The sequence below is a fragment of the Apis laboriosa genome, unplaced genomic scaffold (genome assembly GCF_014066325.1).
Source record: "Apis laboriosa isolate Shangri-la unplaced genomic scaffold, ASM1406632v1 scaffold19_cov150, whole genome shotgun sequence".
NCBI classification, from domain to species: Eukaryota; Metazoa; Arthropoda; class Insecta; order Hymenoptera; family Apidae; genus Apis; species Apis laboriosa.
In genome coordinates, this window is record NW_025222278.1 from 3,061,195 (window position 1) to 3,086,114 (window position 24,920).

General features: G+C 30.1%; 1 protein-coding gene across 5 annotated transcripts in view; it reads right to left on the bottom strand.

The window, feature by feature from the left end:
- The window catches only part of LOC122712123 (receptor-type tyrosine-protein phosphatase N2), a 52,195-nt gene extending 31,912 nt beyond the window's left edge, over positions 1–20,283 (bottom strand). For 2 of the 5 annotated variants that reach the window (XM_043931505.1, XM_043931501.1), the window contains exons 1-2: positions 20,067–20,283; positions 17,274–17,620 (exon numbers count right to left, since the gene is read on the bottom strand). The gene's annotated coding sequence lies outside the window, so the exon portion shown is untranslated. Of the gene's footprint in view, positions 1–8,262; positions 8,320–17,201; positions 17,214–17,273; positions 17,636–20,066 lie in introns of those variants that run through there. The other 3 variants (XM_043931503.1, XM_043931502.1, XM_043931504.1) reach the window with 3 other exon arrangements.
- Between the last annotated feature and the right edge of the window lie 4,637 nt (positions 20,284–24,920).

The window sequence follows — 24,920 nt, forward strand, 5'->3', positions numbered from 1 at the left end:
AAAAAAAAAAAAATTGATATTAGCACGCCAAATCAAAAGGCAGATTGCCCTATAAATACATTCTTATCCATATTTCGATTCTCAAGACCACCATTATAGTGAATCAAAAGATAATGGAATAATATTTTTCACGATCCTATTATTTCCAATGTTTGAATCGTCAATAAGTCAAAAAAAAAAAAAAAAAATTGATATTAGCCAAATTAAAAGGCAAATTTCCTTACGTAAAAAAAAGCGTTCCTATCTTGATTCTCAAGATCGATACCACTATCATAATGGATCAAAATATAATGGAATAATATTTTTCAGTTATTTCCAATGTTTGCATTGTCAATGTTTACAAATCAAAAAAAAAAAAAAATTGATATTAATACGCTAAATCAGAAAGCAAATATTCCCTACATATATTTCTATTCATATCTCGATTCTCAAGATCGACACCACCATAATATCAAAATAGAATATAATAGAATAATGTTTTTCACGCTCCTATTATTTTCAATATCTGCATAAGTCAAAAAAAAAAAAATTCCTGCGTATCCATCTGCATATCTCTGAGCCAAATCAACATCAGCCAAATCAACCAAACCCATAATTCCTTTATTGAATTATTCACAACCACTTCATCAAGAGAATTCACAAAGACCTAGACATCGATTCGCAATCTCGTTGCCTGCGACACTCGGCAACAACGATACACCAGCCTCCACGATTAACACTAAGCTCGATCTTACGTTCCTCGAACCATATCGAACCACATCGAACCACATCGAACCACGTCGAACCACATCGAACCACGTCGAACCACATCGAACCACATCGAACTATGTCAAACCACGTCGAACCACATCGAACCACATCGAACCACATCGAACCACATCGAACCACGTCGAACCACATCGAACCACGTCGAACCACATCAAACCACATCGAACCACGTCGAACCACGTCGAACCACATCGAACCACATCGAACCACATCGAACCACGTCGAACCACATCGAACCACATCGAACCACGTCGAACTACATCGAACCACTGTCATCGACCTACAGCATTCGGTACACGAGTCATTCATCGACGATTCACGATCCTCGTAGCTACTTTCGCTTGTTTCCTTCGGCAAATCGACTTCGAGGAAGGAATCGCAGAGACGTATCGCAAAATACGAAGCGGCGATTGTTCGTGGTCGAGGGATCAGGTAATAAGAAGGCGCGAGCTTAATATTTATCGGAACGCTCTCCGATTAATCACGATCGCGCGATCGTCCCGCGAATTTGCCACGGTTGATAAATCCCTGATTACCCAACCAGGCAGCCAGCCGCGAAAACCGCTGCCAAGAAATTCGCCCGTTTTCGAGCGGCGTTCTAATTAGTGGAACGCGTTAATTACGCGGAAATCATAATCGATAATATCGGGCGTAACGCGACTGAGATTCGGTTTCGACGGGGATGATTGGTGGTCAGATGCGAACAATATCGTTTCTCCGAGTTGGATAGAGATGTAATATCAGTCCTTTGCGCTCTTTAATTTTTTTTTTTTATTCAGCAACAATTAATTCATTTGTAAAAAAGGTCTGAAAAGAGAGTCTTAATAAAATATCGTGTGTTAAATAAAATATTATTTCCTCTGACCGAAAATATGGTATACATTCGAAAGAAAATCTTAGATTATCTAGAGTTTAGAAAACAATTGGCAATACTCATTACATTGGTATTGTTTACATTGATAGCTAAATAACTTATTTGACATGTTTGACAGGTGTTGCTTTTGAGTTAAATTGGAATTTGAAGTTACAAAAATTAGTTTTTCTAAGAAAAATAAAATAGTCATCGTGTAATTTCAAAATGGAAAATTTTAATCCAAATAACGTGAATTTACAAAGAAGAGAAAGCAATCGAAGCAATTGACTAATGAACAACGTCATAGTATCTTGAAACAGCTATTACGGTATACGAAGAACAAAGAAAAATTAGAACACGGTGCTATTAATAAAGTTGCAAAATTCCTCTGATAATGATAAAGATATTGTTGCTGCAGGTTCTATTGATGATTAGAATATTCAATTTAAGTCACAACTATCAAACAATCCTGATTTAAACGTTCTCGATTTAGGGTTTTTTTAACTCTACAACACGAAGCTTCGCCAAACACAATTGATGAATTGATTGAATGTGTTCAAGATGCATTTAATAAATTAGAGAGAAATATTCTTGATAACGTTTTTATAACAGACGTGTATGGAATCAATTATGTTGACAGGAGAAAGAAATTCCTATAAAATTCCTCATACAAAAAAGGTAAAAGTTCGTCGTGAGAGTCGATTAGCTGAAAAGTATACATGTCCAAAAGAAGCGTTCAACAAGACTAAATCTCACTTTAACTAAATTTGGATTACACTAAAATAATTTGTATCTAATTATATCGCGTTAATAAAATGAATTTAATATTTTTTTTATATTTAATTTTAGTTTTATTTGATTTTTTTCGCAAATGTATACCATATTTTCGGACAGAGGAAGTATTCGAAAGAAAAAAAAACACATTTTAAATTATTTTAGAAGGTGCTTGCAATAATCTAGCTCGAAATTGGAGTTGTTGATGTAAGAAATGTGATGTCGAGCCACTCTATATACGAGTCTTAAAGGTTAATCGCGGAACATGCGATCCGAGCAACGATCTCGTTCGGAGGAAAAAATTGGAGAATAGATTTGAAATTATTTCGCTATGCATCGAGCTTTAAAATTTTCCACGAACGCGTAAAGTTTCGCGAACCATGAAAAATAAGACGCGATGCGGAATTTACGATTCGAATTTTTATTTTATCTTTGGGATTTATTTTAAATTTGAATTAGCTTTATTACGTCATCAAAGCTTGATCGCGTTGCTCGATTTCCGATTCACGTTTTGAACGAAACGGAAAACATTTCGAAACATTCGAGGCGTTGGCGCGTGCGAAAACTAAACGGGAATTCGATTGTTGCGATATGCAAAAGTCGCGAGCGCGGATCAAAAGTTAAAAAGGTATTAAACTGCGGCCGAACATCTGCACGAACGTTGTCAAACAACGTGCGTGTTTTAGGCATTAGTAATGCGGAATAAACGCCTCGATGATTGAAAACAAGCTTTTTATTATTCCAAACAATGATTTACGTCGTACTTTGCTTGTCACAACTCTGAGAGTTGTGAAAATGCTAATCGCTTTGAATAATCTTCCTTCTTTTAAACACGGATACGTACGGATACGTACGGAGAGTTGTATCGCGTATCGTAGAAAAATATATTTCTTTTGAACGATCGAGGAATTCGACGATAAAATTTTGATTCCTATCATAATCATTATCATCATGTTTTTTTCCATTATATTATTTAATTTCCTTAATTTTCTTCTTTTTTTTTCCGCAATCTTTGTAATTTCCTCGAGAAAAAAACCAATCGATAGGAATCGCGAGCAAAAAACGAATTACATCACAAGCAACGTTATTATTATCTATTATTATCATTATACGGTTTAATTGTGGTCAGAAGAAACAGAATCGCGATCGGTAACTCGATAACCGATCGCGACGTTGTCACGATGAAGTCACGATCTGCGATTGATCCGCGTCACTTTGGGAAATTAATCCGGATGTCGAACGGATCGATGAGAGAAAAGACACCTTGAACGCGTATTTCATTTCAAAATATAAATATATCGTTAGAGTGAGAGAGAGAGAGAGAGAGAGAATCCGTAAACCGCGTGTATTTTATTCTGAAAAATGCGACAAATAGGTTAGCAAGAAGAACTTTTCTTTTTTTTTTTTTTTTATTACCTTCAACATGATATCTATAATAATATATTTCTTAAGGTCTTTATGTAATTTTTATAAAAGTCGAGTCGACTTTTATGTAAATTTACACAAGAGGCTTTAACCTGTCTTTAATAAGGTGAATTATAAAGCTTTCAAAGTGGTGTGCGAAACACGTTCGATCGCTTGAATAACTCTTTGAAATAACTTTTCCTTGCTTATAATATTTCATGAATTACGCGGTACGTGGAAAATTTAACATCTCGTAAAAATGAGACGCTCGATTAATAATTAATGATATCTCGTTCGTGGAAATTAAGTATCTATCAAATCAGTTTTTTTTCAAATTTTTAATTTTCCTTTTTTTAAAATAAAATAATGTCGCAACCAATATATTGCATAATAACGATTTTTATGCACTGGGAAATCCGTTAATAAAACAACGCGTTCTTAACGTGTGAATGGTACATAGCACAGGAATGTGTATTAATTGAGAATACAGATCATGTTGTACACATGGCGATAATATCGATGGCAATCAATTTTCTTACGTGTACGAAAAATGATGTATTTCACAGATATTTTTTTCTTATACGATCATTAAAATTACCGTAAATAAATATTATGCGAGATTTTTTAATGCCACTTTTGTTTTTCTTTTATGAAAAATATTATAATAAATACGTTAAATACGATATATATAAATATATATTTTATTGTATATTTGCCGCACCGATGTGATTATTCGACGAGTTTCATATTTTTCTTCGAAGCGATGAATATTTCACCGTTTAATTTCGTAATCGTTTTTCGCATAAATATCCGTATTTGATTATTTCGAAGTTAATCTTTGTCGATGCAATAGAGGTTATGTTCTATTTAAAGCAACGAACGTTGAGAAACGAACGATAAGCGAGGAGGAAAGTAGATAATTCGACACCTAATAGAAATCGCTTCTGGGAAAGAAAAGGGAAATAAAAAGAAGTTTATGTCATGACTCATAAAACAACGGCGAAGAAAAGTTTGAGAAAATGGTTTACAGTGGCTTACCACAAATTTCCAAGTTGTACTCGTAAAAATACACTCGCTTCACCAGACTATGCTTTCGTGTTTATTTTTAATAAACACGTAAAATTAGAAATTATTCTCTACATATGAAATAATTTCCCCTTTTAAATTATACAATAGAAATAAATAATAAAATAAATACAATTTTTTAAACAAACGAATATTTTAAAAAAATAAAAAATTTGATTCGTTCAACGCGATATCGGTGTACGTATTTCAATAAAAAAATTCATAATACCCTAATTGATAAATTATCGTGACCAAGATCATCAAAATCGATCAGATAAGCGAAAATCAATAAACCCGGTTACCCTATCGTTATTATACCTACTTATTTACGTGTATATATAAACCACTCGAGTTTAATAAATTGAATCAAGATCAATGTTACGTCTCGTGATAAATCATAATCGATCGATCCGGCTTAAAAAAAAATGTTTATCGAATAACGATATAAATCGAAACAACGCTCTAATTACGTCGAGGGGACGAAAGCCGTGTCGAATCGTTAGATAAAAAGAAACGTTTATTTGTTTCGAAGTAATTGCATTCTATTTGAAATCATCAATATTCTCTTCTCAATATTATTATTATTATTATTATTAATAATATATCAAAACCGCACGCGTACAATTGTCGTCTGCGAACAACAATTAACAAATATTGTCACTTACTTATTCCACTATAAAGGAATAAGTAAGAAAAGAGTTAAAAAAACATCTTGCAGCTACCATTTTGCGACGTAAACCCAGCGTATAGAGGTTAACCACATTTGCGCCCGATATTACGACCTAACCTAACCCAAAGAGCGAGTTAAAGGTCCGAGCGTTCACTCGGACGAATAGCCGACGGTGCCTCGTTTCGAGTCGCGCGTCTATGCATCGAGAACTGTCGAGAATTGGCGGACGTGGTTGGCGCGCGCGCCATTGGAAATAGACGCTTCCGGTTTCTCGTGGACACGTGCTGCTCGGGCCACGTAATGTATGCCACTTGGAACTTGACCGAACAAACTTGTGCAAAGCGAGAGTTTCGATTCTATTCGACAACCTTTCGCCCGCTTTGCACGCGATTTACGGAGGGAACTGGGGACGAATTCGTCTGTAAAACGGCTCGCCTCTGCTCTCTTCCTCTGCCCATTCTTCATAAATGCCGCTCGTTCCCTTCTATTGAGATTGGAAAGCGAAACGAAAGCGATCCTGGAATTGTTGCGGTGCTCGAAATTGGAAATTTCGCCTTTCTGGAAACGAGCCTTTCTGGAAGAATGAGCGTACAAGATTTGAATAAGGTTCTAGCTTTTAGTCGAGATCTTATAATGAATTTCTTTCTCTTTTTCCTCTTTCTTTCTTTCTTTCTTTTTTTTTTTTTGCTCGAATTAAACGCGTTGTTTAAATGAAAGTCTAACCTAGTTCAACAGCGCAAATTACATGTAAATTTTAAACAAAAAGAAAAAAAAAACTCGCGCATCCTTTCGTGATAAATTAGACTTTTTAGAGTCGAGTAAAAATGTTTATGGATAGATTCCGAGGCGTTCGTGTTAGGTTAAAAATAATTAAAAATAATATGATGTAAAAAAGGGTGAATGTGATGTGTTTAATAAATATATGATGCATATAGGTAACGAAGGTCCAATCAGTAGCGAACGTGTTAAACTGCTTTACAACACGATGATGGGCTTATCTTATCATCATGACAGTCACGACGCACCTCGGTCGCTGTTGAATCTCGTGAATTTCGAGCCACCGATGGTTCGAGGAGCCACCGATGATTATCGTGAAATCACGATTCACTTCTCAGAAGGGAATCCGGTGCAAGGAGAAGAGTGAAATCGTTCAGTTGATCGCTTTTGATACAGCAATGAGCATATACGCGAATATACAAAAAGGATAATCGTTCTTCGTTCTATAAACGTTCTCAATGTTACGAGATATATAAAAAAAGTTGTTGTTTCAAATAGAAACTTCCGTATGCTTGAATGAAATTCAAATTGTTTTTTAAATGAATTTTAATATCGCTTTAATTACGATTACGAAAATAATAGTGAAAAATTCCTCGACACACACATACACACACATACATATACACGCATTACTAAACATGATTTCATTATAAGATATTATATTAAATATTTTCAATCCATTTTTAATACTCAAAAATATTTCTTTCTCTCGATTTTATCTCTTACTTATCGATCGATTATTCCATAAAAAAAAAAATGGCGATTAAAATAATATTAACTAAATAAAGAAGGACGATATTAACTCGATATTAACTCGAAGACAAATGTCTAGCTTCCAACGCGTAAGAGGAAACAAAAAAGCAGAGAACAATAAAGCCCACGCATAAATAACAAAAATCGTAAATGCACGTTTATTCACCGTAATCGCAAGATTTATTAACTTTATTCCAACGTTACTTACGCAACAGTATTCTTCGATCGTTATAAGTCGCACAGGATAACATTTAATGCATGAAAATGTTAAGCAACGGAATCTCCGATCCTGAGAAATAGTATAAGGATCACACGACGAATGCCCGGCCAGAAAATGTCAGGGCTGGGTGCGCCGTTTGTAAGTAAATGTTTGTTGCGCGCTATTGTGGAACCTTGCTGAACGTGAACCGTGACCAATCCCTTACCGGATTGTTTGCCTCCACGATAATTCGCCGTATTTTTCTTTTCTCCAACGATTAATCGTGCAAAAACATTGTATAAATTTGTGAATTTTTCCACGTGTTATTATTATAATATAAATGTATGCAATGTATGTAAACATATTAAAGATCATGGTTTCGATATTACGTTAAAATGACGTACGCGTAATATGTATACGTACAAAGAGATCAAGTGTGTTAGAAAATTAAAAATAATTAATCTCCTGTTTTAACATAATCGTAATATATAAATATATAAATAATTTTTTAATAAAATATAATAACACGTGGGTGATATATGTAGTGTCAAAGTGTTTAATTTAAACAATTCTCGAGATACTTTTTGAAAATCGAGATTGGTAGAATTCTTAATAAAATACAATTTCAATTAATTTTTGAAGCCTCGATTCTCCTCTCTTAAAACAAGATCTTTTACGAAAGGAAATTGCATCGCGATATAAGTTATTCTCTATTCTCGATGTACAATTTCCTGTTCATTGATATTACGAAGAAGAAGATGAAGCCCCGTTGAATATTAAGAAAGTTTGTCATTATCAACTTTCCCATTATTCTCGAACGTAAATGGGCAAAATTTAATAGTTGAAGTTACGAATAAAGTTACCTCGGTAATTTATTGTTCAAAACGTAATAATAATCGGGAATAACTGCGATAACAAATGGTCATTACGAAGAGCGAATCAATTATAATAGCTACGAATAAACGCTATTCAAACATTCAAATATTATTAACTACTTACCCCTTTTCAACCAGCTTCTTCTGTTCTCTCTTCCAACTTCGTTCCAATACAAACTTTTTCACAGATTGAAAATATCGAATAGGCGTTACAACGTTCGAAGGATTAACCGGAAGTGTAAATGGAACTTGGTTTTTCGTGACAAGATCGAAAAAAACATTGCGATACATCCACGCGTGAAACGTTTTACACGTGTAAAAACGTTCAATTTTTATATTCGTGTAGAATCGTCGATTGACATAGTCGGAAACGCGGAACCACTTCCGTCACAATTACGCATTGCAATGAAAATTATTCGTTCGTCTTCGAACATATAGACACATTATTGTGATTAACAATGTCGTTTCGCGTATTACGATATTATTTAGAATATTATTTCGACTAATAGCACGTTTAATAGCTAAAATATTTGTGGATCGACGCAAGCGCGAGAAGAGCTGTGATCTCAAATTTTTCAAATTTCGAATCTTATATTAAATTAAATAATATAAAATTCCCCTCTCATATTCGGTCGACAATGAGCATATAAGAGCAAAAATAGGAGCGTGTAGCAATCCACACACATATTGAATTAAATTTGAGAGAGTTGGATCGGTTGGCGGAGGAGCAACGGAACCACGGCAGAGAATGGGAAAGATCTAGGTGCGCCAAAGCGTTTGCGGTGAAATAAAGTATACGTGGAAGGATTGAAACCGTAATCCGGCCAACATACCCAGTCTCTCGACCTGACATTTAATGCTGTTACACAAGTTGCAGCTATCTGCAGCTCTTTGTCCGCAAAGATGGTGCTCTATTCATCGACAATGACAGGGCAAATGAAGGAACGAGTCAATGATTTCATCGCGTGTCGCGTTTAAATGCACTCTACGTGTCGAGAAACTCGACTATTTTTTCACCATGCATTTCACGGGCCAGTTGCGCTCATTGAATGTTGCGTTGTCGATAAAGTTTCTTTCTTCGATCACTTTGTGCAACTTATTTGATATGAGATTTTTATATGAGATAATATTTAAAGAAAGGAATATTTATGGAAAGATAACATCGTGAAACAATGATTATTATTGCAAGATTATGCGAATTTATCGTTTTCAATGATCAATTTTTTCTCTGTTTGTTAAAAAAGATACATTTATATCTCCTTCCAATTTAAACAATTTCTCGATATTCTCATCTATTTTAAAGATGATCGCATAAGTTAAATTAAAAAAAGATATTCGTATCATACGCACAAGTTTCACTATGAAATTGTGATCTACGTGATTTTAAAATACGCATAATACGAGATCCGGATATCGGATATTCTCGAGTTACAGCAATAATTCGCACTTTCGCGTCTAGTTTGCCAGAGTTTCCAATTCTGAAAGTGATTAAGTCGATTTGACTTGCGGCAAAACGGGCACCACCGCCAAGTATTATACGAATCCCACACGCCCGCCAACTTTGATCGATTCGAAATCGAGTTTGGCCAAAATTGAACTCGTATTTGACGACCTGTTATGGATTATACGTATACACGCGTATTGCGTACAGAGACAATAACACGAACGAAATTTAAATAATACGAAACGATTCAAATACACAAACTCGCAATATAGTTCTCGATATTCTTTCAAAAATTTTATATCAACACACAATTACTTGAATCGATTAGGAATTCTCAGAAATGATAAACGCTTCGTAATCAGTTTGTTACATTTTCGATTGATTTTATGATTTAATATCCAAATAATCCAAAGTATAAAATATAAAATAATATCCAAAATATAAAATATAAAATAATATCCAAAATATCTCTTTCTTCTTACATTTTACCTCCTCCCTTTAATTTTATGTAATATAAATTATCTAATTTAATTTTATTAATAGATTTTAGATTATTAATAGATTTTATTAATAAATTTACTAATAGAAATTATCCTAAAAATTATGTTTTCTTTATAATATATAATTCTATCAATTATAACCAATTTTCATTCGATTTTATTGTCATTCGACCGAAATGATAACATAATTTTATAATATCATTACTATATAATATCCAAAATATTTTCTCCTCACTTTTTAATGCTTTTTTAATGCTTTTAATGAATGCTATTCAATTTCACATTTTCTTTCATTTTAATTTTATACAATAGAAACCATTTTTCTAAAAAAAATTACGAATCGTTTTCTCTGTATAATACGTAATTCTATCGATTACAACGAATTTCCATTCGATTCCATTGTTGTTTGATTGAAACAGCAATATAATTTCATTTCCATCATTACTATATAATATCCAAAATACGGTCTTCCTATTTCTTAATATTTTTAAGGCTTTCGTTGAATACCATTCAATTTTACATTTTCCTCCATTTTAATTTTACGTAATAGAAATTATCTATTCTAAAAATTATATTTTCTTTATATTATACATATTCTTTTCTTCTTATATTATGTATTATTCTTAATACATAATTCTATCAATTACAATAAATTTCCATTCGATTCCATTATCCTTCGATCGAAACGACAACATAATTTCATTTCCATCATTACTATAATATCCAAAATACTCTTTCCTCACTTTTTAATGTTTTCGTTGAATGTCATTCAATTTCACCTCCATTTTTACTATAATACTCCATGATTACTATAATATCCAAAATACTTTTCTCACTTTTTAATGTTTTCGTTGAATGCCATTCAATTTCATCTCCATTTTTAATTTTACGCAATAGAAACCATTTTTCTAAAAAAAATTACAAATCGTTTTCTCTGTATACATATTTTAATACATAATTTTATCGATTACAATGAATTTCCATTCGATTCCATTGTTGTTCGATTGAAATGGCAACATATTTTCATTTCCATGATTACTATAATATCCAAAATACTCTTTCCTCACTTTTTAATGTTTTCATTGAATGCCATTCAATTTCACCTCCATTTTTACTATAATACTCCATGATTACTATAATATTCAAAATACTTTCCTCACTTTTTAATGTTTTCGTTGAATGCCATTCAATTTCTTCCATTTTAATTTTACGCAATAGAAACCATTTTTCTAAAAAAAATTACGAATCGTTTTCTCTGTATAATACGTAATTCTATCGATTACAACGAATTTCCATTCGATTCCATTATCGTTCGATCTAAATGGCAACATAATTTCATTTCCATGATTACTATAATATCCAAAATACTTTCCTCACTTTTTAATGTTTTCGTCGAATGTCATTCAATTTCACTTTCATTTTTAATTTTACACAATAGAAATCATTTTTCTAAAAAAAATTACGAATCGTTTTCTCTGTATAATACATAATTCTATCGATTACAACGAATTTCCATTCGATTCCATTTTCGTTCGATTGAAATGGCAACATATTTTCATTTCCATGATTACTATAATATCCAAAATACTTTCCTCACTTTTTAATGTTTTCGTTGAATGTCATTCAATTTCTTCCATTTTAATTTTACGCAATAGAAACCATTTTTCTAAAAAAAAATTACGAATCGTTTTCTCTGTATAATACGTAATTCTATCGATTACAACGAATTTCCATTCGATTCCATTATCGTTCGATCTAAATGGCAACATAATTTCATTTCCATTACGATCGAGGCTGTCGACGATCGTTGCGGCTCGCCGCCCGTAAAGAACTGAATGAGTTATGAGATCAGAAGTGAAAAATTATAATGGCACGGGCCGCGTATTGCGTGGGTCATTGAGAGTGTCACGTCCGTGACGTGGGAGCGCGTGTACGCAGAGGTATGTGAGAGAAAATACGGCGGAAACACGCACCAGCCGCGGGCATCGCACCGGGGAAAAGAACGAAAGAGAAGGGGGGAGAGGAGGGGGTTGAAAGGAGGACTGGCGGGGAGACTGGAAGACTAAGTACTTACTTAAACCAGACAATTATTTTTCTAATTTGTTGCTACGTTCTGGGAAGTTGAATTATATTGCGAGAAGAGCGTTGCTACTGGAAACCTAGTTAGTATAAGAAGAATGATATTGTTCTTTCTTTTTTTTCTTTTTTGAATAATATTTCTCGTCGACATATTTCTTTTCCTCTGTCGATTTTGTCGATTTGTTAGGAAATTTACAGATGTTGATTATTTAGATTGATTATTAGATTTATCATACATGTTGTAAGTTAACCGAATCGTTTTTTTATTTTTTTTCTTTTATTTACCTTATAAATTAAATATTTCATGGATCGTTATCAAATAATTCTGCGGTTAAGATATAATAGCGGAGGATCGTAAAGGATGACAAAGAGTTCATTCCGTGCATTGCTTCGCGCTGACGCATCATCCTTCATAACTGTAGAATTTTCTCAAAAATATTAGCTCGTGAATTCTGAATTTATGAGCTATCTCAATGTGATATCACCGATTTATATTAATTAAGAATTATTAGATTTTTAAGTAATTACATTCTGTATTAAAAATTACTTTTTTTTTGTAAACAAAGAAAGAAAGAAAGAAAACAATTGTATTTAAAAAATATTAGGAAGATGAAGGATAAAGAATATTGAAATTTTATTAAAAACGTATTGAATCATAATTCCATACGTTAACTACTTTCTATATTGAAAATGTAGTGTGATGCAGTGTATTTTCTATAAAATTCCTTTTTTTTTTTTTTTTACATTAAAAATAAAAATGTATCTATTCATACGGAGAAATAATCCCATTGCGGATAAAATCTTGCATTCGTCGAAGAACTCAGTCAAAGATTTTTATCAAAGGAGATTAAAACGGTATTTTCCGTGTATAACTATATAAATTTAACTTTCTTTCTACGTGTGAACATCAACACATTATCAGATACCGTAACTTTTCGGTCCGATTACAACGAGTAACAGCATCCGAGAAAAAAATTAATCTAGACGATCTCTGCCTCTTGTCCTCTGCCTCTGCCTCTCCAATAATTTTTATATATGTCACGATCATTAGTTAGACGAATAACAAAAATTTATTTTATACTTTGCGTACTGTCATTTAGTTGACATCTGTTTTATATCTGCATTTTAATTAAAATATCTTGTTTAAGATGAACAATGTACGAGAAATAAAATATATCTGATTAATTTTTTGAAATTTTATATAGATATTGTTATATAGATATTTCCTGATCGATTAATCAGATAAAAATTTCTTTATCTAAAAACGGTACTTAACATCATTTTTTATATTCCTAAACAATTTACATGTTACCTCATTCATATGACTCACAACCAGATAAACCTTATCGAGTATTCTTTTTCTTGTTATTGTTATCGCAAATAGTTGTTTATATATAGACTGTCAATCAATATGAAATATCTTACAACGTTAAATTTTTCTTGTTTTCTTACTATTATTTATACTCGTATAAATATTTAAACTCGAAATTATAATTGCGAACATGTTTCAATTATGTTAAAACAAAATTAAAAGTATTAATTATAATATCTGAGCTAATTACTTGGATGAAATTTTATCAAAGTAAGCTTCGAGAATTTGATCCATCGAACAGCTTTGATATCACTGATAAAGTAATTGTAATCTGATAAACGTGAAACGAAGAATAAAAGAAGAAAAAAAAAAAAAGGATTTCAGTTGATACAATGTACAACGAGTAGAAAATTACTAACACGCAAATTCTATACAATGATATTAAAAACAAAATGATATAATTACTTATTTTTCCATTCGTTGGATAACATGGTTTTTGTATTTAAGTATTGGAAATTGCCACGATTAAAAAAGATAAGATAAGAATTCGTAAGAATTAAAATTTTCATAAACATGTTTAAATCTACAATGAATCATTCTACAATGAATCATTAACGAATATTTAATTCCTAAAATTTAAAAATTGAAATGATAATAAATATAGGCTCGTATAAGAATTTTATTTTACTTTTTTTAATGAAGATTCACCCCTTTTCCGGTTGTGTCTATACCACTATTGCGGGCCATCCTGTATTTTCTTCTCGGTTCCATGCATATGTGCATGACCACGGTTTCCGCAACGATGAGAAAAAGCACTTGGTGGATGAGTCAGCTGCTTCTTTCGCAACTTTCTAACGTCATTTACACGCTCACGAATCCGTGTCTGATCGTTTGCATGCAACTCGTCGTCCAACATCGATTAATCCAAAACGAGCTCAATTGTTTCCATAATACACACACATATTAATTGTGTTTCCCGGTTAATATGGAACGAAAGTATTCCAAAGTGTTTTTATTAAAATTTTATCAAATTTTTAAAACCAAGTATATAAATATTTAATGTCAATTAATATTTGTAAATAATGTTTAAAAAGGGCGATTAATAAGGCAAATAATTAAGAATTTGTTTGTTGGTTAATAGGATAATAGCTAGAAATGTTAATTCCTTTCTTGATATTATAAATATTATTAAATTATTATAATTATCAGAGTTTCGATTCAATTTTTATTCTAAATATAAATACGATTATACCTGGTTAGAAAACTTTATTTTAGTTTTAAACTGCATTGCTAGCGAGCCATTTTCACATCGCATCGATCATTTTTTATACGACGGGATTTTGTTGAAATTGAAATATATTCTAATTCACGCGAAAATAGTTTAAAAAAGTTTAATTCATCATTTTCCTTGTTACCTTGAAATTGTTAGAAAAAGAGTTACAGAGTTTCAAGGTTGGTAATTTTTGCTCAATTCCATGAAAACTATTTTCATAAAAGAAGTTTCATCTCGGCAATTACTTACAATTTTATTTTTCTCATAAGTTGTAATTGAAATTAATTTGTTCTTACTTATCAATTTTTATTATTCTTTTCATTCTTGATAGAATATCAAATACTGTAAAAATAATTTATTTTAAAAATATATGTATATTTTAATAGATCGTGTATACTCTAAAATGATAAAATAATAAAAATTATAAAGCATTGTATTGAATGAAAAATATTTGATAATTGATTTCAATCTTTGAATACTTACATGACAAATATAATATATCTTAATTTCGTAATAAATTTTACTGAAATATGTTTCTCATTATTTTTTCTTGTATCGCGTGGCATATGAGAAAAATAGGAGAATTCTTTAATGCCTTGTCACGTTTTGAGAAAATTATAATGCCATGGAAAAAATTATCTTTTTTGTTCTTCATGTTACGTTTCTTTAATCGTAAAAAAAAGAAAAAAAAAATGTTAATTTATTGGTGTTCGATAGTATTGAAAACTCGTTTTTGATTTATTGTTTTTTTAAAAGCAATTAATTTTATATATAGAATATACAACTTTTGACAAATAAAAAATTACTTATGTTTTTAGTGTTTTTTCCATAACCTACTAAAAAATTATCTTTCCACATTTAATTATTTATAAACAATTTTTTAAAAATAAATAAGAATCAAGTTTTTAAAGAAATGTATTGAATATATTTAAAATGTCAAAAATTAGCAAATTCGCTATTTGTAAACTGCTGCTGATTTAATTAAGCCGATTCACCTTCGGATTAACGTTTTATAATTAGATTTGCGACTCTAAGATTTCAGTTATATCTCAAGGATTCGCGGAAATTTCATTTCTTGAAAAATTAGAAGGTCGCTAAAATTCTCAATTGTTTTTATCGTATTGTTTTCGGTTATAGAAATATATAATTTCTACAAGATGTGAATGAAAACTTTAATGAACGAAATTAAAATAGTATTTCAAAATAGTTAGAAAATTTCTTGATATATTTTCAATTTTTACAAATTATCAAAATATCTTTGATTGTATTTTATAAATTAAACAAACAAACAAACGAAATTTCAATACATATTTTTAAATACTCTTCAAAATATATATATAAAAAAAAAAAATTAAATTACTCTTTATAAAAATTTTGAAACATTTTTAGATACGTTAAATTCTTCGTGATAGATTAATTAACAAATTTTATTTCTCATAATATCTGCAACAATAAGTACCGAAACATTTCTTTTTACATCTCGTGTCAAGACATTAATTAAGTAAACGAGCAACTTTAGATGGAACTACTCTAGAATCAAAATTCATCTTTAGAAGTACAAACCGTATAAAAGATTTTTTATATTTTCTTTTCCTCTCGTACATGGCACTCGACCATGGCAGGTGGAGTTTCATCAAAGAAATTGCTACTTTGATAAAGCTTCGTTTTTCCTAACGCGGCATTCAACGCATAAACTTGAATTAATCCAATTACGCTAATTTGACGACTCTCTTCATACGGTATTTCAATAAAGAAGTTTCTTTGCCTTTTAGACGCTGATTTTTCACAGTCCTTTAAGTCTAAAAATTGGATATTATTTCGCGATAAACGCCACTGATTGTATCTTAGTTTATTGCCAATAAATGAAAAAAAATTCTGGGATTTATCATCATAAAAGTAATTTTTGCAAATATAAATATTAATAAAGTTTCTTTGACGGTGTTAATATAACGTCGAATGTTTCGCGTATTTAAATGAATCCTATTGATCATAAAGACGATGCGCAAATAGATGTTCGAACGAACGAGTCCATGTTGTAACGGTTTATAGTAACTTGTCACGGCCTGTATTGTACTTTCTATTGACCGACTAGACCCTGCTCGAAACATCCTTGAATACACCAGGACCACTTATAGCCGTCCACTTCTTTTTCCACGATACTCGAGGTTAACTTTGTGGTTAACTGCTCTCGCAGTTTCTACCTTGTTTTTCAACACTTTCGACCGAGGAACCCATCTTTACGTTCCACCATCTTTGCATCAGGAGCTGGGTTCGATGACTTTTTACCTGAATCTCTGGATTCTCGTTTAACGAAATCCCAAAAGTTTGCTTATTCCCTTTTCATTAATCTAATATTCGAATTGTTCGTCATCCGTCGATGTAAATAATCGCACAATCGATGCAAATATGGATATCGATCGGTCGAACAATCCCACACAAATTATAGCAAACTTACCACGAAAACAAGCTGCAAACAAAAATCCAAGAGTTCGAAGAAAATTAATTTTTTTTTTTTGCTTCTACTTACTACGAGCAGATCCGAACGTCCTGTTGATCAAGGCGGAAACAACGAGACCGCATTATTCTTCCTCTTTCTCTCGCCGATTCTGCTGCCCTCTCTTCAACGCCACGAGAGAGTAGTCTTTCGAACTCTTGCCGGTCACGCTTGTCCACGCGTTCTATATCTTCCTTCTTTCTCCCGGACCTTTCACTCTTCCCTCCTTGTTATCCCGTTAGCTTGTCTCTGTTCATCTCACCGTCTCTTCCCTTCGATCACGGGGTTTGCACTACACGCGCGGACCACAACACACGGTACCCATGGCGACGCGTTCTCTCATTTACGCAGTTTGTCTTCTAATGTCCTTCCGTCTCGATCTATCAAATTTCCTCCTTTTAATTCGTTTGCATCCACGACTTTATCGTCGAATTGCGATAATTCATAATGCATAATTCATTCATATGAGTTTAGAAAATTATCCAGGAATATAATTTTATAACATTTTTATAAACGATTAAAACAAACAAATAAACAAAATTTCTTGCGAATTAAACATAATTCTGCAATAATAATAAAAATAAAAATACATTATTTCAATGTAAGACAATACGAGAGAAAGATTGGAAATTATTTATCATTTAATTCTCTGTAAATCAAACTGTGAAACTATGAATAATTTTAAGTTAAATAACTATTATTAAATAGGTTTAATTGAAAAGAATTCCAAGTATTGATGTATAAAAACTAAGCTATCCTAATGAAATTATTCGTCAATGATTAAAAATCTTTTCGTAATTTACTTACTTTAGTTTATAGAAAGTAATATTTTGATTACAAAATTAACAAGTGATTTAATTTAATTTATTCATAATAAACAATTTTTTAAAAATTTCTTCTTTCAATGATAATAAATTATTTTGATTAACGATTGTAAAATCATGCTATTATTCGATAGATTAACAATTTGTCATAGAACACAATAAATATCAAAAAAAAATAATAATAATAAATAAATAGATACGTCTATCAGTATATTATAATCGACATTATCAATAAATTAATGTCATTTAATATTAATTGAAATTGATAAATCATATTCAATCCAATAAAATTTTTCTCTTTAATTGATATAACACAAAAAAAAATGAATTTTAACATTTTTACATTTCAATACCATTTATCTAAAAATATTTCTAAAAATTTCCTTCTCCTACAATAATTACAAACTACAATAAATAATAAATACACAACGAAGCATTCTATTTCGAAAAAACACTTAATGCTATCTATCCATTAGCCGTAACAATTTATTACACATCAATTAGCCAAGATTATTTATCGATTTATCGAATCCTTTTCAACGTACCAGATAAATAATCGTATACAAAATACACCATTATTCGATCAAACGTTTCATTCTCAACGAACGCACGATTACTATTAACCATTACAAGCCCATTATAAATATACACGTATATACACGTTTGTGTGTTATGTTCTTTGTGAAATTACCGTTTCCAAAACGGTATTTTTTTTCCCCTCGATATAATTAGTCAGCGATAATCGCGTAAGCGTGTCGAGAAGGAAAGTTCTTCTTCTTTCGAGGAGACTTGTTGCACCGCGGCCCATTTAAATCCGCAAATTTCTTACTCAGCTAACCGCAACGTTAAGGTAAACTCTCCTTTCGTCGGTACACGCGTGTCCATTGAACGAGATCGTCGTGAAAAGTTATTATTATTTCGTTGTTATTATACGAACGTTCGACGAGCAAGTTTGACGGACAAGCGGCTTAATTATCGAAGTTTGTCGCAATCGACGGTTGAATTGGACGGAATTGCATCGACTGATTGTCAGTCGTATATATTCGACCGAGTTAGTCGAGCGTTGGATTTCAGGCTAACAAGTTACCTATAGAGAGAAGTCTCGATTTTCCTTGACGAGGAAAATACCGACTAACAGCGCGAAAAACCATTAACGCGAAAAAAACATCAAGAGGGAAGAAGAAGATTCAAGAAAATTGTTATAACAATTGCGAATATATATGCGTTATAATATACGAAATACATATCGTAATACAAATCTAATATTGTGTATTATTATATTTTATTTTATATATAAAATATTATAAGTAATGCACAATGTTAGATTATATTAAAATAATTCACTGTATGTTATTTAAAACTTGTATGTAATAATTATATTATATTGTGTGTATTGCTATTGAGTATTGTTACAGGAGGATATTTAGTAAATACATATAATTATTATAGTTGGTATAATATAATACGTAAAATGTCTTTTTTATTATATTATAGTAATATATTCAATTATATTAAGTATTACAATATTAGAGATTTATTTGTTATATAGTAAATAAAATTAACGATTAGATTATATAAAAAAAATAATAATTACATATAAATTACTTGTTTCCGCAAACGTAATAGAAAGTTTTTGTTTTCTCTTACGGTTTAATCGTCCTCCAATATATGTTACACATGACAAGAAATTAAAATTAGGAGAAATATATTTTCAAAATCTCTTTAAAATTAATTAAATAAAATATTAAACAACAATCCTCCAAATAATTAAGAATATTATTCTAAAATAGTTTTAAAACATAAACACACTTGTCAATCATGATAATGATAAGCAATTCTGAAATAATAACAAAAGTAATTAAAATTTCGTAAGATAAAAACAATACGAGATGGGAATCGAGAGATCGAAAAAGCGAAAAAAACCGCGTTCGCGGTTTTAGTTCGATTGCACAATTTCTTTTCACAATTTTCAAGAACCTTTATAAAAACAGGGAATGCTAACCTTCGAACGTTTGTGATCGCTGGATGCAAACGAATTAACGATTTGTTGCTTTTTGTCTCTTCGACACGAGAAATATCACTTTGATTGTCTGTCACCTACACACGTTAATATCGTGATATATTTCGAGTTCTCGAAAATTTTCAAATACACAAATCCGAACCACGAACGATATTATTTCCAACAAAGCGCACTATACAACGCTCGGCGCGAGACTGACTATGCGAGTCGTGCACGTATACTTGGTGTTTCGGAGCGTCTGACCGTCTACCAATCAGTGGCACGGATTCTTGCGTCGGTATGCGTCCGCGCATGCGCAACAGCGCGTCGAACAAGCGCTTGCCGATCGCAAACTTGTGATAGCAGTTACGGATAATAGTGATTTCTGAATTGTATTGGGATTAAAAAATTCGAATTAGATTTCAAAATTTTGAATGGACAAAATAAAAAAACGAATTGATAATTTTATTTATATTCGATTTATCTTACTTAAATATTTATAAAATTCTTATTGATAGTAAAAATTTACTTAGGAGAAAGTTTAGTTTCCTTTTTAATCTTTTGCTTTACAATGTCACGTTACAGTCTTTGCCACGGATTTAATAACTCCATTTTACGGATTAAATACATGCTGTAACAAAGTTTAATTTCTATTCTAATATTTTTAGCTCCAATTTTTCATTTCAGAGATTATTAATAAATACGAAATCTAGATGATACATTAATATGATACAGCAATGAAATAAAATGTTTATTTAAATAATTATCGAAAAAACAGTGATACAAGTTTGATGAATTAAGATGATTTATATACGAATTTTTTGAGGAACTGCTATTTACCCGCTTTTGCTGTTTATCTTTTCTTTTTATTATTCTTCGTATCATTTGATCGTTTTTCCATATTAATGATAGTAAAATAGCAACTTCATACAGCAAATTAAATGAAGAAACAAGTAATATTGAACAAAAAATTAGATAATAAAATTGAATGAATGAAATTCGTTTCTTCATAAGATATATATTATATTCTTTTAACTACATATTTTTATCGTGTACTTTTGAAATATACATTACAATGCTATTATGAATAGAATTAATAATGGAAATAAGAAAGAGAAAAAGAAAAAAAAAAAGAAAAACTATTCTTTTATTTTCCTGGTAAATGTAAATGATTTAAAACAATATACATATTGTCTTAAATAAAAGTTTTATTTTACGATTTTATCACAATATAAATTTATATTTATCTTACCTCTTAAGATTACATGAAATTGTCAAGATAAATGTACGTTCGAGTTCTCAATAAATCAAATTGAATCAAATTGATGAGATTTTATTTGATTAAAGGGATTGCAATCCTCTTTTCCCATGAGAAATCGATTCTGGACCGCAAGTTGTAAAGGAAAAGCAATTCGAGCAATTTGCAAAACAAATTAAGCTTTCACTTACGATCCTTGCTCGGTATTTGATATTAAAAAAGGAGAATTGAAACATTTCACATGTTGTAAAAACCTGTGATTACAAATGATTACAAATTTATTACAATAATAAATGCAAATTAAAAAGATTTATATCATATGAATTTATAATATCATGGATTTAATAAAATTATAAGAAAAATGAAAGATAATATTATAAAATTTATTATATTCTTATCTACGTCGATTCTGTTAAATTAATAATTGTATAATTTAATAATTTATGACAATCAATATTTTCAGAAATTTCAATATTCTTTGATAATTTATAATTTCATTTTTAATCTATTTATAATAACGATCTGGAAATAATTGTTATTAATGATATTTAATTTTTCTTTTTAATTATATAAAATTTCAGAACAATTATAAATTAAAAACCGCTTAGCTTCGGGCTCGTTGCAAATATGGTGTTTAAAATTATCATTCCAGATAGCCGGAAGTTAGAAAACATTTACTGTAGTCAAAAACAAATTATTCAACTGAAAATTATTTATTTCTTTATGCAAATGTTACATGCCATTGTATATTCGATTTGTACAAATATTTTTCTCTTGCGATTAATTTAATATTAATGATTAAATAAAAATGAATTTTGAAGCACAATTATCAAAAGGAATGCCATAAAATAACATAAAATTGTTAAATTTTATTTTATCAAGAAAATTTTTGAGACAAAACTGCGTATATATTTCACCCCTAATTTTAATTTTAATATTAAAAAGATTTCCAAAGATTCTTTAATTATTTAATTCTTTTTTTTTTTTCTTTTTCCAAACAATTTTAAGAATATTTTCATGCCAACTCGCCATGTTTACCAACCATGAAGCAATTATTTCCCTTTTTGAAGCTTAAAAAACAATCCTTGCGTTAATCCGTGCAAAGTGTTTGAAGTTTTTCAAACCTGCAAAATTCTGAAAGCACGCGAATACCCCCACACTCGTGAATAAGAGTTTCGTTAAACGAGATGTGACTGTTTATTATAACTTATAATGTACCCTGTTACAGGATATAACACACCACGTGAATTTTGAATGATGGAAACAAAAGCAACGTTGCTTTGTATCTTGTTTCGTATTTCGTTACGCCATGTGTACCAGTGCATTTTATCACAGCCACAAATATGAATTACTTGCATAAACACCACTCTTAATGATACAATTAAAAAATAAAAATGAAAAAGAGAGCCGGTTCTTTCTTTGTTTTCGCATGAAAAATTACAACAATAAAAAAATTGTGGGGCAATAACAATAAAACTTTTGAAGGTTTGATTTTTAAAGAATAAAAAATAAATACAATTGATACACGAGAATATCTGTCTTGATTTATTTATTAAGTTACAAATAATTTATATATATATTTGCAAGACAGAAATAGAATTTTTTTATTACTAACATTATCATTGGTGTAAACTTATTTCATATTCGTTTATGTAACTCCAGTTTATTGCCACATTGCATTCTATAGTAGATTTCACGCTTTCTCGGTATCTTATTGACGTTATTAAAAAATATCAAGCGTCGATTGTAACCTCGATATCGTGATTTTTTTTTCTTTTTTTTTTTTTTTTAATAAAANTTTTTAATAAAACGTTGCAATACGCGAGAAAAAAAAGTTTCTTTGTTAGTTATAGAGGCGAAATATCGAAAAATGAATATTTATTCGAATATCGTAATGTTATTTTATTGAAAAAAGTCAATATTACTTTTTTTTCAATGATTTTCAAAACATGTTAAATTTTATCATTAATTATATTTTGATTAAAAATGTAAAGATAGATATACATTAACATGCATTAACATTTCCTCTAGAACTTGCAATTTTTGTATTATTATTAAGTAGTTATCAAATGTTAATTTTATTCATTTTAATTTATTTCAGGAACGATAGATAAAAGAATATTTATAAAATCGTATTTTAATATTGTTTATGTAATATTTTAATGTATATTATTATGGTATTTAATAAGATTAAATAATATTTTTAATGTAATTCATTAGCTAATTATATACAATCGCTTTTTAAATTAAAATTTGATTACTTTATTAGCATAAGTCGTTCATTAAGTTTAATTTATAATAAAATGATGAGATAACGAGTAAGTTATAAGTAAATATATATATAAATAATTATATTGCGTGTCGGATTTAAAAATACTATATAAAATTGTTTTGTACTAATATGTATTAAATTATATATTTAATTGTATTAAAATTATTTTAATAAATATTATGTTAAAAATTACATAGTTTGAAAATATTCAAAATATCCAATTCAATAATGTAAAACTCTTTAAAAGCTTCCTTCGAGCAAATGACTTATTAATCTTGAGACTCGAATTAATAATAAATTATTTGCTTCAGTATTTAAAATCGATGTGTAATATTAATTAAATTAATTCTATATCAAATATCGAAATATTATAACCTTGCAACGAATTTACTCAAATTTGATCCTTTTAATCAGAATTCGAATATATGGGGAAAGGAAAACTTCATACTCGAGAGATTATAAAAGAAAAAAAAAATTTTAAAATCCAATTACTCAAATTCAAATATGGATAAAAATCTGAATTAGTCATATCCGCTTTTCGAAGCGAAATTTCTTACAACGAGTATTCCTAATATTCATATATTTGAGTAATAAGAATTCTATTTTCTACAGATTTTATATTTTTTTAAAATAGATATATAATACATATTTTACGTTAAATCCAATTATATATTATTTTATTTTATTTGGAAATCTTTTTCATAGAAAAAATACACGATAAAGAGGCCGTCTTGATAAATCTTGCAAATCTAATTTTCCACAAGCAGAAACTCTTCTCGTCGTTGGGAACAGAGTTATTCGGTCGATTTCGTTCGAAACTTCGATGGATTCCGTTTCGGGTGAATACGTTTCGGATCCCGTGGGATTTTTGTTGGCAATATCGACGATATCTTGTGTCTGTTTGTTGTGCAACTCGTTTCCAGGCTACGCGCCGTCGATCATTTATTATTTTACCTACCTATTTAATGCTCCTATGTCTAATTTTCTTCGACTATTTTTTTTTTAAATATTGCAAATATTAAAATTTTTTTTGTAAATTCTTTAAGCGAATGAATCTTCTAGAATTCTCCTTTCCTAAAAAATTCTAAAATTCAAATGACAGTTTTAATTTATATGATACATTAACATTATTGTATTTGTTATAATAATAAAATTTATTTTTTTTTTCAAAAAGGTGTAAACAGAATATTTAATAATTAATATTACCAAGTTACAATAATTAATTCGACGAGATACCAGTTCCCCATAATCAATTACACGCCCCTCACCAAGTTATTAATACTCGCAATTGATAAGTATTTTTCTGATAATATGAAATTAACACGTG